Source organism: Hevea brasiliensis, chromosome 2, assembly GCF_030052815.1.
Source record: "Hevea brasiliensis isolate MT/VB/25A 57/8 chromosome 2, ASM3005281v1, whole genome shotgun sequence".
Taxonomy (NCBI): domain Eukaryota; kingdom Viridiplantae; phylum Streptophyta; class Magnoliopsida; order Malpighiales; family Euphorbiaceae; genus Hevea; species Hevea brasiliensis.
In genome coordinates this window covers 3,897,642-3,911,907 of record NC_079494.1, presented here as the reverse complement: position 1 = coordinate 3,911,907, position 14,266 = coordinate 3,897,642, and positions in this window count along the sequence as shown.

The window sequence follows — 14,266 nt, the reverse complement described above, 5'->3', positions numbered from 1 at the left end:
CACCATTAATTTTGACTTTATTTTAATATAATTTAAAATTAAAAATATATTTGGCTCTATTTTTTTTTTAAGGTTTAAATCAATACATTAAGACTAATTCTGTTCGCGCTAAGTCAGCCTATTATTAAGAAGTGAAGTGCTTCTAATAGGTACGATCTCCATTTATAAAAATCGAATACTAGATCCCACTTCCAATAAATATCGTTACTATTTATGAGAATTTTAATGTATTAAACAAATATATTATTATATAATATAAATTTTTTTTATGTAATAATATTATATATTATATAATAATATTATTGTATATTTTTTTTTATAACATCTTAATGTATTAAACAAATATAATATATTCAAATGTTATCTTTATTTAATAATATTAAAATTATAACAAAAAATAATATTAATAATTCAAAAAGCATAAATATAATGAAAAAGAAAAAAAATAAAATTATATTATATACTGTATAAAATTATAGATATATGGAATAAAATTATTATATATTTTTATATATAATTTTAAATTATTTTATTAATTTTGAGATGCATAATTCTTAAATTTTTAAAAAGAAATGAAATACTAAAAAAATTAAGAAACATTAAGTAAGAAAAATTATAAAATTTAACAACTAAATATATTTAATATTTTAAATTATTTGATCATGAAAATTAAGTAATAACGACAATAAAAAATATTTAAAAATAAAATAAAAATAGAAATAAATACTTAATATATATATATATATATATATATATATATATATATATATATATATATATATATATAACTTAATAATTTGTTGAATCATATTCGTTTAGATTTTAAATATTGATTACTTTAAAATTCAGTTTATTCTTTTTAATTTTTAAAATGCACATCATCTTTTTTATTTACTTTCTTTATTCATTTTTATTCTTTTAAAGGTTTTAAAATTTTTATTTTTTCTGCTTTTTTATTTTTAATTTATTTATATAAACTAATCTAAAAAATAATACAAATAATTTATTAATAATTGAATTTCAAATTTTGAAATTAAATGGAATTTATATTAATTGATATTAAATAATTTATTTATTAAGTATTGGAACTAAATTAATTTCTCATTTTTTTTGAATATTGGGTATATAATTTATTAAAATCTTCTTTTTACCTGCCTGCTTTAATAATTTGATTATTCTCTATTTTTTAAATTTACACAATTACATTTTTAATTATTTATTGTGTTAATACTTTTTAAAATTCACCATGTTTATGTTCATAATGACAAACTGCTTTTCAGTTGCTTTTTGTTTACATGCATAATACAACAGACTACACTTCATTGAATAAATATTCCTAGAAAAGATATAGAGTTTATAAATCAAATAACCACGACAAAGGGATATGCCATTAATTCTATAACTTTTCATTATTTATATAATTAAATGAATGTTTGTAGCCCTTATTTTGTGATGAATATATGCATTGAGGCTGTGGGAAACCCGATGATGAAAAATTATAACTGTAAGATATAATTGGAGGTATGGAGCTGAATTATTAATTCTGTGGCATGATCTTGAAAAAAAATAATAATAATATGTTTTTTTTTTAATTAATTTAATTAAATTTAAATAAAATTTTATTTTATTTAAATTTAATATGGGTAGTTTTCAAATGGACCTAATTAAGTTTAATTGAGTCCCATGAGCCTGAGAAAGCTAATTAGGAATTTTAAATATAACCCATTTAATTTATTTTCTAAAAATTAAAATAAGAAAATATTTTTTTCTCTATCTCTCTCTCTCACTTAGCCCACTCACTCCCTATTGGTGCTGCCTCATTTTCCTCTCTTCCTATTAATTGAAACACCTCACCCATATCCCAGTTTTACTAAAATTCCCCAATCCTAGTTGTTTAAGTTATTTGAACCTTATCACCCTAGGACTTCAAACCCTACCACATTTCTCTCCCGAAATCCTATAAATATCTTGCTGGGGTAGAGAGGAGTAGGGGTGGCCACAGTCCGGTTTTGAACCGGTTCGGTCAAAATCAGACCAAAATTGGTCAAAATCGAAACCGGCTTAGAACCGGACCGAAATTATCCTTTTGCAGTTTGGTTCAGGTTCATATTTTTTAAGAACCGTGAACTGGCGGTTCTGAACAGGATTGAACCGATGATTTCAAACCGGATTAAACCGGTGATTTAAATATAAAAAAATTTAATAAATATGTTACCTCACTCCTAATTCATTTATATATATCATTAATTCTCTACACAATTATTCTCTGCATTTTCTTCAATTCTTAATATTTTTTCAATTTTTCTCAAATTCTCTAAATAATTATTTTCTACACTCATTTTAATTTCCAATACTCTCTCAATTTTCCTATTTTATTATTTTATATAATTACTGAAATTTTCAATACTATCTCAATTACTTTGTTATTGCTTTAAATCCTCAATAAAATTTTCAATACCCTCTATTTTTATTTTTTTTTCTCTTTTATACTTTTTAATTATCAATTATTATATAATTTAAAAAAAAAGGTAAGTAATAGAACTAAAAATTTTTATTCCTCTAAATCCTAAAGGGATATTTAGGCAAAATTAAGTTCATACACTTTTTGTTAATTTCTTTAAAAAAAATTAATTTCATCTCTAGTTTTTTAATCAGGTTCAAGTCTTTATTTATTAAATTTTTCTTAAAGATAAATTATTTTCTTTCTTTTTTTTTCTTATTTTATTTTGATTGAAAGATTTCTAAGAAAAATTAAAATATTTTTACAAATATAACTTAAATTTTGAATCAATAAAATTTCTCTAATTTTTTTTTTGTCTAAGCTACCCTTAAACCATCCCTAAACCACTTCCAAACCATCCTCCAAACTGTCTTGAAACATTCTTTTTCGAACTGCCCTTCAAACCGTTTTAAACCAGGGCTCAAACTAGAACCGACGGTTTAGGAACCGTATTCCAAATCGTCCATTGGCGGTTTGGTTCAGGTTCATGATTTCATTGAACCTAAACCGGCGGTTCCTGAACCGTGGTCACCCTTAGAGAGGAGGGAGAGAAAAAAAAAAAAAAAAAAAAGAGGAAGAAAAAAAAAGGAGAAGACAAAAAAAGGAAAAAAAGAAAAAAAAAAGAGAAGAAAAAGAAAAAGAAAAAAGAAGAAAAAAAAAAAGGAGGAAAGATTCAGAAATATTCAGGGCTATTTAAAGATACCTTAGAGCTATAGAAAATTTAGAGATATTCAGAAATTCTTTTAATTCTTTCTTATTTCTTTTCTTTCTTTTTTTTCTTCAAGAAGATTTTTATGCAAGATTTCTTGAATGTTAGTTTTTGTTGTTTTTTTTTTTCAAGATCTATGCCATGTAATATTTAATTTTATACTCTTTGTGTAACATCCCTAATTTTCAAATAATTATTTTATATATATATATATTTTATTCTAATCCTAGTATTGTGGACTTCGCGTATGTACTTTCATTTTGTGAAAATTCGATCGTCGCCCAGATCTGCAATTTCGGGCCGAGCAGATAAACTGCTGGAACCATTTCAGAACCGAGTTAAGATTATAAGCTACCCCACCATTTTCAGACGTTCTGGACGCATTCTAGTTGTCAGATTTGGCATAGGTAATCTCGAACTCTACATTACTCAATTTTTGCCTTGTACTGTATTAGAATAAAATTTATAAAATATTCGTTGATGATAAGAAAATTACGATTCCTATTGCAATAACCTTATAATATTGTTAAGGACCGCGGGGCAGGTTTATAGAATTTTTAAAGTTAGTTTAGATAGTTTTTGAAAAATATTAGTTTTGAAGTCTAATAATTGAGTTGTCTGATGTTGTGATTGTTGACTGTTTTGATGGACCCAGGAGGAGCTATGTGATGTGATTGAGTTGTGGGTGTGTGGTTTATAGATATAGAAGTGCGTTTTAAACCCTTTTGCAGGTTAGGTAGGTCCTAGGTATAGGGGAGACTCTACCAGATTTTCGGCATGACTTAGGATATTTTTGATCTTTTCTTAGTTTGTATTGAGTCAAATGTATTAAATAATTATAATAAAAATTATCAGGTGAGCCGGGACAGCCTTCCTCCTCCGCCCAGCAGCCACAGTGACTTTGGTTAAGTCTGTGAGTAAAATATTAATTTTAATTGTAATTTCGATATTACTATATGTTCAAGTATGCCCATGCATCACTTATAAATATGTATCTATGTAGTTAAACACTAGGCACATTTTATATTGCATTCATAAATGTTAAAGTACCATGGATGTTGTTTGTGGTAATTTGGAGCAGTGTGTGTGCATGGCGTGCATGTGGTATGGTATTGGATATGGACAGGACGGGTAGACACGGCTTGAGAGATACTCATTAGGACTCGGTCCTTCGGGGTAGACACGGCTTGAGAGACACTCGCTGGAACCCCGCATTTGGTTTATTAAGCGAAAGTCCGGCTTGAGAGACACTCGCTGACAGAGGTTGGATTAAAAGGGCTGTATAGGAGATCAACTCCCATATATGTATTGTTTGACAGTGTTTGGTGTGTGAGTGCTCTAAATTCCCTTTTTGATGTGATTTGTATGATATTTATGACGATGTTATATTTCACTCCACATGGTGCATTAGCTTTAAATAGCTATAGAGATTATAGTTAAAATTGATATTTTACTCTCTGAGTCGAACGCTCACTCTTGTTCATCTATTTTTTCCAGGCTACAGGAGGATTATTTGTTATGGCTAACATGCTCTTCTTCTTCGCAGGTCCTTTGATAGTATTTAATATATTTTGTATAATTGAGTTAAATTTTTAGACTCCGCATGTGTTAGAAGTACTTATTTTATTTGGGCCTGTATTATAAAAGTTATGTTAGACTTGTAAAATTATTACTGTATGCATGATGAAATTGGATGAGGGAGCTGAGCTCCCATTTGAGTTATGACTTTTTTTTATTATATGGAGGGTGAGCTGAGCTCCCCAATTTATTATATATTGTGCTTGCAGGTAGGGCGAGTCAAAAACTCTCCATTAAATGGTCCATTTTATGGCCGGACTCTGTCTGGTTGAATTCTTGAAATTGGGCCCAAATGGGCCTTAGAGTTGGGTTGAGGAATAGTTAGGTTTACTACGGGCCTCGGGGGCTTTAGACTGGCCCAGGTCCTAGTGCCGGTCCTGCCCAATTAAAGTTAGAATTCTCAAAGTAATGGAACTAGTAATCAAGATAAGACTAAGAAATTAAAAAAAAAAAAAAAAAAGAAAGTTAAAGTTGATAATGGGATGGACATCCTTGTTCCTTGAAGGAAAATTTATAAGGGTGAGATAGGACTAAGATTAAAGAATAAGTACAGCATGTTGAAAAGATATCAATGATAGCAGAAATAAGAAAAGAAAGTGGATAAGATCTAAAGGACAGAAAGAAAGCTCGGTAGAGCTAGTTATAATGATGAGGATAAGAAGGAATATGTATGCTAGGAACACACTAAGAGATGTTTGAAACAAGTTATTATGAGATGATAGATTAAAGGAGCAGTAGAGCCTCGATCTAAGTGCCAATGTGTCAGAAGTAGGCCACATACTAAGAAGCTTTAGGAATAAGTCTAGATATTTACATTCCATAGAAGGAGTGGGAAATGATAAAGTTGCATTAACTGGGTTGTCAGGGAATACAAAAACATTTGTCCTATAAGAGAAGAGACCCAATTCACTTTCCAATATTGATAAGTGGTGTAGGGTACGCTTGACACTTGGATGGAGCTCTACATAACTAGTTACATAAGATGGACAGGAGCTAGTCTAAGGAACTTAGTAATGACACAAAAGAGATTGAAAATTTGAAGTATCATGAGAGTGAGAAGATTTATAGGTATTGACCATTGAGGTCATAGGACAAGTAAAGATTTCGAATGAGATGTATATGATAGGTGCTATAGGAAAGCATTTCATAGGATACTATAGGGTAAGGAACATAAGTCATGTTTTGGGGAACAGAGATTATTGAAACAAAGGAATGAGGAGTGAAGTCACCAAGAGACACGTTAGGGCATAACAAAAGTGAGGTAAGCACCAAAGTTGATTAAAGTTATTAGATATCAAGTCGAGAGTAGTGGAGTTATAATGAGTACTAGAGATGATAAAAAAAAAAGAGAGGTAAACGAGTAGTTAGATGTGATGGTTTAGAATCAGAAGGAGGATGGTAGCTGGCATACTACGACAGGGGCAGATAAACAAAAAAATTTTTAACCATCCATGTAGATCCAAGGCAGAAAGATATAAAATTTGCAATGGGTGACCGTGTTCTTGAAGGTTTCTCCTATGAAAAGGGTTATGATATTTGGAAAGAAAAGGCAAATTGGCACTCCATTATATAGGACCTTTTAAGATCATTGACAGAGTGGGAGCAGTTGCTTATCAGTTAGAGTTGCCACCAAGCCTTTCTCATGTCAACCCAGTATTCCACATTTTCATGCTTAGAAAGTATGTTCCCGATCTTTCTCATGTGCTGTGACCAGACACAATGGAGTTAAATGAGAATTTGATCTTTGAGGAGCAACTAGTAGCCATAGTAGACTATCAGATGAGACAACTTTGGTCAAGGCAAATCCCTATGGTTAGTCCTGTGGAGGAGTTAATCTATGGAGGAATGCACTTGGAAGTTAGAGCGGGATATGCATAGCAAGTACTCATAAGTTTGATATGCAACTATGTGCTATTATTCTGCCTTGTATAAAATTCGAAGATGAATTTTCTAGAAGGGGGGAAGAATGTAACATCCTTAGTTTTTAAATAATTATTATATATATATATATATATATATATATATATATATATATATATATATATATATATATATATATTTTATTCTAACCCTGGTATTGTGGACTTCGCGTATGTACTTTCATTTCGTGAAAATTTGATCTTTTCTTAATTTGTATTAAGTCAAATGTATTAAATAATTATAATAAAAATTTTCAGGTGAGCTGGGACAGCTTTCCTCCTCCGCCCAACCGCCACAGTGACTTCGGTTAAGTTTGTGAGTAAAATATTAATTTTAATTATAATTTCGATATTACTATATGTTCAAGCATGCCCATGCATCTCTTATAAATATGTATCTATGTGGTTAAACACTAGACACGTTTTATATTGCATTTATAAATGTTAAAGTGCCATGGATATTGTTTGTGGTAATTTGGAGCAGTGTGTGTGCATGGCGTGCGTGTGGTATGGTATTGGATATGGACAGGACGGATAGACATGGCTTGAGAAACACTCGCTGGGACCCGGTCCTTCGAGGTAAACACGGCTTGAGAGATACTCGCTGGGACCCCGCATTTGGTTTATTAAGCGAAAGTCCGGCTTAAGAGACACTCGTTGGCAGAGGTTAGATTAAGAGGGCTGTATAAGGGATCAGCTCCCATATATGTATTGTTTGACAGTGTTGGGTGTATGAGTGCTCCAAATTCCCTTTTTGATGTGATTTGTATGATATTTATGACGATGTTGCATTTCACTCTACAGGATGCATTAGCTTTAGATAGCTATAGAGATTATGGTTAAAAGTGATATTTTACTCTCTGAGTCGAACGCTCACTCCTGTTCATCTATTTTTTCCAGGCTACAGGAGGATTATTTATTGTGGCTAACCTCCTCTTCTTCTTCGCAGGTTCTTTGATAGTATTAATGTATTTTGTATAATTAAGTTAAATTTTTAGACTCCGCATGTGTTAGAAGTACTTATTTTATTTGGGCCTATATTATAAAAGTTATGTTGGACCTGTAAGATTATTACTGTATGCATGATGGAATTGGATGAGGGAGCTGAGCTCCCATTTGAGTTATGACTTTTTTTTATTATGTGGAGGATGAGCTGAGCCCCCCAATTTATTATATATTGTGCTTGCAGGTCAGGCAAGTCAAAAACTCCCCACCATTTTACGGCTGGACTCTGTCCGGTTGAATTCTTGAATTTGGGCCCAAATGGGCCTTAGAGTTGGGTTGAGGAATAGTTAGGCTTATTATGGGCCTCGAGGGCTTTAGACTGGTTCAGGTCCTAGTGCCAGTCTGGCCCATAGGTTGGGTCGTGACACTTTGTTTTTTAATTTATCTTGCATGTTCATGTGGATCATGTAATCATGTTTAATTTGAGGGGATACACAACTCTGCACATATTCAGTTTTCTGTCTCTCATATTTTTATTATTTTTTATTATTTTCTGAATCTGTAAAAATTTTAGGAAAATTATATTCACATTCTTCATAAAATTCTATTAATTTTAGGCTCAAGAATTACTGAAAAAGCTTTTGTATTTTATAAGTTATGGCTATTTGAAGTTTGAGTTCATGCAAAATCTAATTTGCAGTATACCTAACTTGTGAAGCCCACATCTCTCTTATTTCTTAATAATTTTGTATGAATCTGGTGTCTAAAATTAATTTTGTAATCTTATGAATCTTTTCCAATTGGTTTCACATTCATATCTGTTGTGGTTAATGAGTTATGAATTTTATAAAAAAGTAGTAAAATTTTGTCACTTAGAAAAATTACAATTTATATAGACCATTCGGCTAAAGTTTTATTTGATCTATAAATTTTGTGGTCTTGTATGATATTTTATCTCTGTAATTTTTTTTTATAATTTTTAGGCATGTCTAACTATTTTTCAAAAATTAAATTTCTTACTACTGTTAATCTATCAAAATCTGAAAATTATATGTTTATGCATATTCTTGTGTGTTCTTGAGTTCTAATTGATATTTGATCTATTTTTATGTGTTCTTTTAATTTAAGAGGTGTTATGAAGTGTTTAAATCATGTTAGAAGACTTAGACTATTAGTTAATTGTAATTGATTAGGAATTTTAACCCCTTTATGAGACTAGAGTTAGAATTCAATGTGAATTGTTATTAGTATTTTCTTATTTTCTTTATTATTTTTAGTTTTTTTATTTTTTATTACAAACAAAATTGGGAAGTAGCCCTAAGGTAAGTACCAAAGAGGGCATTTGTGTAAAGCTTACATGGAGCTAAACAGGAGTAAGCCAGGGATATCATTGCCATACTATAAGAGGAGACCATTTTTTAAGGATAGCTTGCCCAACTAGCAACTGCAATTACTAACAAGTAAGTTATCTTAAATTCCCAGAATAACTATTGGCATGAAATTGTAGTAATAATAGGATTTTTATTTGGTAAATTAAAATTAACTTTGTTTTAAATTTAACTGACTTTTGCTTGTAATTAATTTAAATAAATACACTGTAAATTAAAACTAATCTTATTTATAAATTAAACTAACATTGGCATGTAAAATAAATTTGCATGTTAAAAATCTTTATTAGGTTGTAATTATTTAGGTCATATGTGATATTAGAATAAATTATATGTGTACATAATTAATTTAGTTTAATTATCCTTAGGGTAACTTGGTGAAAAATTAATTAATTAGGTTAAATAGAAACTTAGGGTTGCTTGAAATCGAATTTATTTGTAAATTAAAATTTCAATAATAAATTAATTTTAGTCATTCAGTAAATATCATTTAAATAATTAACAACCCCATAGATAGAAATTATTTGTGCATGAAAATTATTTGTAAACAACAATCTTTATATGAATTACTTGCATGTGTAGGATTAGAATTACATTTTTATGATAAAGTTTAATTGATGAATAATAAACAAAATTTCTAGAAACATTAGAAGAGGACTGACACTCGAATTAACAAGGTTAGACCAGACATAAGGGGTGCCTAACACATTCCCCTTACGGTACACTATCCCAAACCTAGATATTGGGCTATGATAATGACGGTTGTGAAAACTCTGTAAGGAGTAAATTGTCATCCATGACCCTCAGAAGAAATACTGAATATGTCCCAGTTATTACTCGGATGGCTATTCCTGTCTATCTATATTTTCATGGCATAAATTTTTATTACTGTGGTAATATTATGGGAAGACGGTACTTACTAGTGGTTTGATTCTATTAGGATTGTATGAAGTGCATGTCTAGAAAATGCTGTCTAAGGAAGTAGAACTTAAGTGATACCATTGTAACTCCACCATCTTTTCTGAGTATTACCTAGTGCATTTTATATAATTATAGTAGATGATATTTCACCTCGCCCCCAATCTCACAATGTTATTTTAAAAAATTTAAAAATACTATATAGAAGATAATGAAAATTTATGATTGCCGAAAAGTTTAAAAATTCAATTTTACGAAAACCCCAAAGAGTTCAAAAAATAATAATAATCAACAAGAGAAGGAAATAAAATTGTAGATAACAAATTAGGAAATTATATTGACTTTCAATTTTAGGCATAATTACAAAAAAAATTAAAACATTTATGTCAATTATCAGTTTTAATCGAATTTTTTAATTTTTCAATTTAATTATAACCTTTTCATATCATTTTCAATTTTAGTAATAAATTTAATTGAAAATAATTAAATTCATCAATTAACAAATTATTCAAATATTTTCATTTATATATTGTCGATTTTGGCTAATGTATTTAATTTAATTAATTTGTTCAATAATTTTAACATTTTCATTAATTTTAACAAACTTCTTATTGATTGAAAATATAATAATGGAATAATATATCTACTATATATTGTTATCTTAATTTTATTTTTTTTCTTTTTCTATTATACTTGTAATTTACATATTTTTCATCATTTTATCTCGAATTTAAGGTCTAACAAATAAACGAAAAATCAAATGTTTAAACATAAAATATTAATAAATAATATAAACAAAAAAAAATCTAATTATAACTTTCAAAACAATAAGTATTTGATTTAGTAAAATAATAGTTTTATTTAATTCATTTGAAAATAATTGCTATAATGATTAAACAAATTTAAAATGATTGATTAATTAAGCTTATTGCTAAAATTGCTAAAATTGATTAAGCTTATTGCTAAAATTGAAATTAATGTGAACATTTGAAATTAAATTAATAAAATTAAAAAATTTTACAAAAATTGAAAAAAATTGTAAATGTTTGAATTTTTTTTAATCATTTAGCCTTAATTTTGTTATTATTGTTTCTTGAATACTAGTATAGAATTTAATATTTTATTTTTGAGCATATTTATTATTATATTTGCTATCATGGTTAAATTCCTTCTAATAATATATGGTATATTTTAAATGCAATTATACCACAAAAATATTATATTATTATGAATGAATATTTAAAAAAATTTTAATCATTTAAAAATGAAATTTTAATTTAATTTAATAAACATATAATTGTTCAAAATTTAATGCAAATTTATATTGTATTTAATATAATTAAATAAAAATTTTAGTACTAACAAAATATAATAATAAGATTTTGAAATACAAAATATAAAAATAAAAATAATATGTACTGATTATAAAATATGATAATATCTGTACAGTAAATATCGTGTGGTAATATTAAAAAAAGTTATTTACATATATATTTTGGGTTAATTGCTAAAAAAATTTTGAAGTTTGGTAATTTTTGCAATTAAATTATAGGTTTGTATACTAATTAAACTTTCACGTTTAATTAATGTCTCAAATTAATTAGATCGTCAAAAAATCATAAGTATACTTAATGGAGTACCACGTCAGCTGCCATATCAGCACTGTAGAAGCCACATCAAAAACCCAAAATTATGGTTAATTATCAAAAAAATCATTAACTTTACTAATTTTTTTAATTAAACCTTAAATTTTGTATAATTACCAATTAAACTCTCACATTTGATTAATGTCTTAAATTGATTCAACCGTTAAGAAACTATTATTATAACTCTGTAATTTGCACCTTAAGAACATTTATCTGTTGAAGTAAATGTGTCAATAACTCATTTTTTGAGCCATTGCAAAGTAGATCAAATCATTAGAAAATATAACAGTCATTTTCCTTAATCAATTATCCATTAATATCAAAATAATTATAATATATAACTCTCAACAAACTTATAAAGTGTAACTCTCAATCAAAATAATTAAAAGAAAAACTATTACAATTATCTCTCCAGCACTATATATTAATAATTTAATTGGTCCATCCGTCCCTTCATCACGTAGATCTCTGAGACGGATTTAATAAATCTCCTAGCTATCTTTGCTTACCATCTTCAATCCCTTAAATATAGCGATCCCTGTTTTGGAAACAATCATTATTTATAAAAGATAACGCAAATGACTACTGTTTGGGAAACAATCATTATTTATAAAAGATTACGCAAATGACTATGTATTTTGCATCAAATAAAATGTTATTAAATCTCTGCGCAGAAAGTTATGCTACTAATTAATTTAATTTTCATCAGGCGAAATGCAATACAAGATTTTTTAATAGTATGGTTTCTCTAATGGTGTAAATTGGGTGCATTAATATTAACTCGATTTTATATGAAAATAAGTTTAATAATTATCAAATCAAATATTAATATAGAGTGTAACACCCCAAAATTTTAAATTTTATTATTTTATGAGTATTTTTGGTATTTTAATTTTATTTAAATTTTAAGAAATTATTTGAGAATTTTCCGATTTTAAAAATCGGGTTCGATTTTTCGAAAATATAAACTTTGATAATTTTTAAAAATTAATTTAAAGGCCACGTGGCAAAACTAAAAATATATTTGGAGTCTACGAATTTTTTCTGAGTTTTCTGAAATTTTTTTGGAATTTTTGGACTTCGTTTTCGGTCCCGAGGCAGAGTAAAAAATTTAAAATTTTGTATTTCGAATCGAACCGGCCGAATCGAACCGGACCAGATTGGACCAGTCGAATCGGACCGGCTCCCTCCTCTTTTTCTTCCTCCTGCGCGAGTCTCCTCCTCCTTCTCTCTTTCTCCCGTTTTCTCTCTCCTCCCGCTGACCCGGCCACCTCCCCGCCACCCGGCTCTCGGCGCCGTCCCACCTCCTTCCCCGTGGGCGCCCAAGCAATGGGAAAAGCGCGCGCGAACGTCCCTCCCTCGCGCGCGCGATGTTTCGACTTCCCGGCCAAAATCCGGCCAATCCGGCCACCAATCGGACCAGGTCTTGTGTCTAAAATCATCTACTCGTCGAGAGCTTTCCATAGACACTAAGAACGCCGAAATCCATCGAGCGGTTTGTCCAATTTTTGCCCGGGAAGTTTTAGCCCATTTTGACTTTCGGGCTAGATTTCTCGCAAACCGTGAATCCCACGAGAAAACCGAGAGTACCAGAGCGCTCCACTCGTCGAGAGCTTTGCGGCAACATAAATTTTGAATTTTTCCGACACCATTTTTCGGTGGGTCCCACGGAACTTCGCAGTGTTTTTTCAAGCATTAAATGAGCTTAGAAAATTCTGAAAAATTTATGTACTAACCCCCGTGTTGTGGGCTTCGTGCAGGTATCCTCAATTCGCGGAAATTCAACAGTTGACCGGGTCTGCAAATTTCGGGCCAGACAGACCCGTTACCGGAAAAGTCTCCGAATTGGACCGAGGTTTTGGCTACCCCCCATTTTCAGACGTCCTGAGCGCGTTCCCGAAGTCGGAATCGGCAAAGGTAAACCTGAACCTTGCTTTTTCGTAATTTTCTAGTACTTAAATAGGATTAAAAATTCATAAAATATTCGTGGTAGCTCAGAAAATTATGATTCTTTTTGCAATAGCCTAGTAATATTGCTAAGGACCGCGGGGCAAAGTTTTAGAATTTTTAGAGCTTGTTTGGGTAGTTTTTGCAAAAATGATCAATTATAAGGACTAAATTGAAATTTACATATTGTGATGGATGACTGATTTGATGGGCCCAGGAGGGGCTGTGTGATGTGATTGAGTTGTGGATATATGGATTATGAATATAGAAGTGTGTTTTGAGCCATTTTGCAGGTTGGGTAGGTCCTAGGTATAGGGGAGACTCTGTCGGATTTTCGGCACGACTTAGGACGTATTTGGTCTTTTCTTGATTGTATTGAGTCATTTGTATTAAATAATTGTAATGTAATTGTCAGGTGAGCCGGGACAGCCTTCTTCCTCCGAGCAGCCGCCACAGTGACCGTTGTCAAGTCTGTGAGTAAAATTTTAATTTTAATTTTAATTTCACTATTATTATATGTTCAAGCATGCCCATGCATCACTTATATGCATATATCTATATAGATAAACTTTAGGCACGATTTATGTTGCATTCATAACTGTGAAAGTGCCATGTATGTTGCTGTGGTAATTTGGAGCAGTGTGCGTGCGTTAGCGTGCGTGTGATGTGGTGTGGACTATGGATAGGACGAGTAGTCACGGCTTGAGATCTTCGCT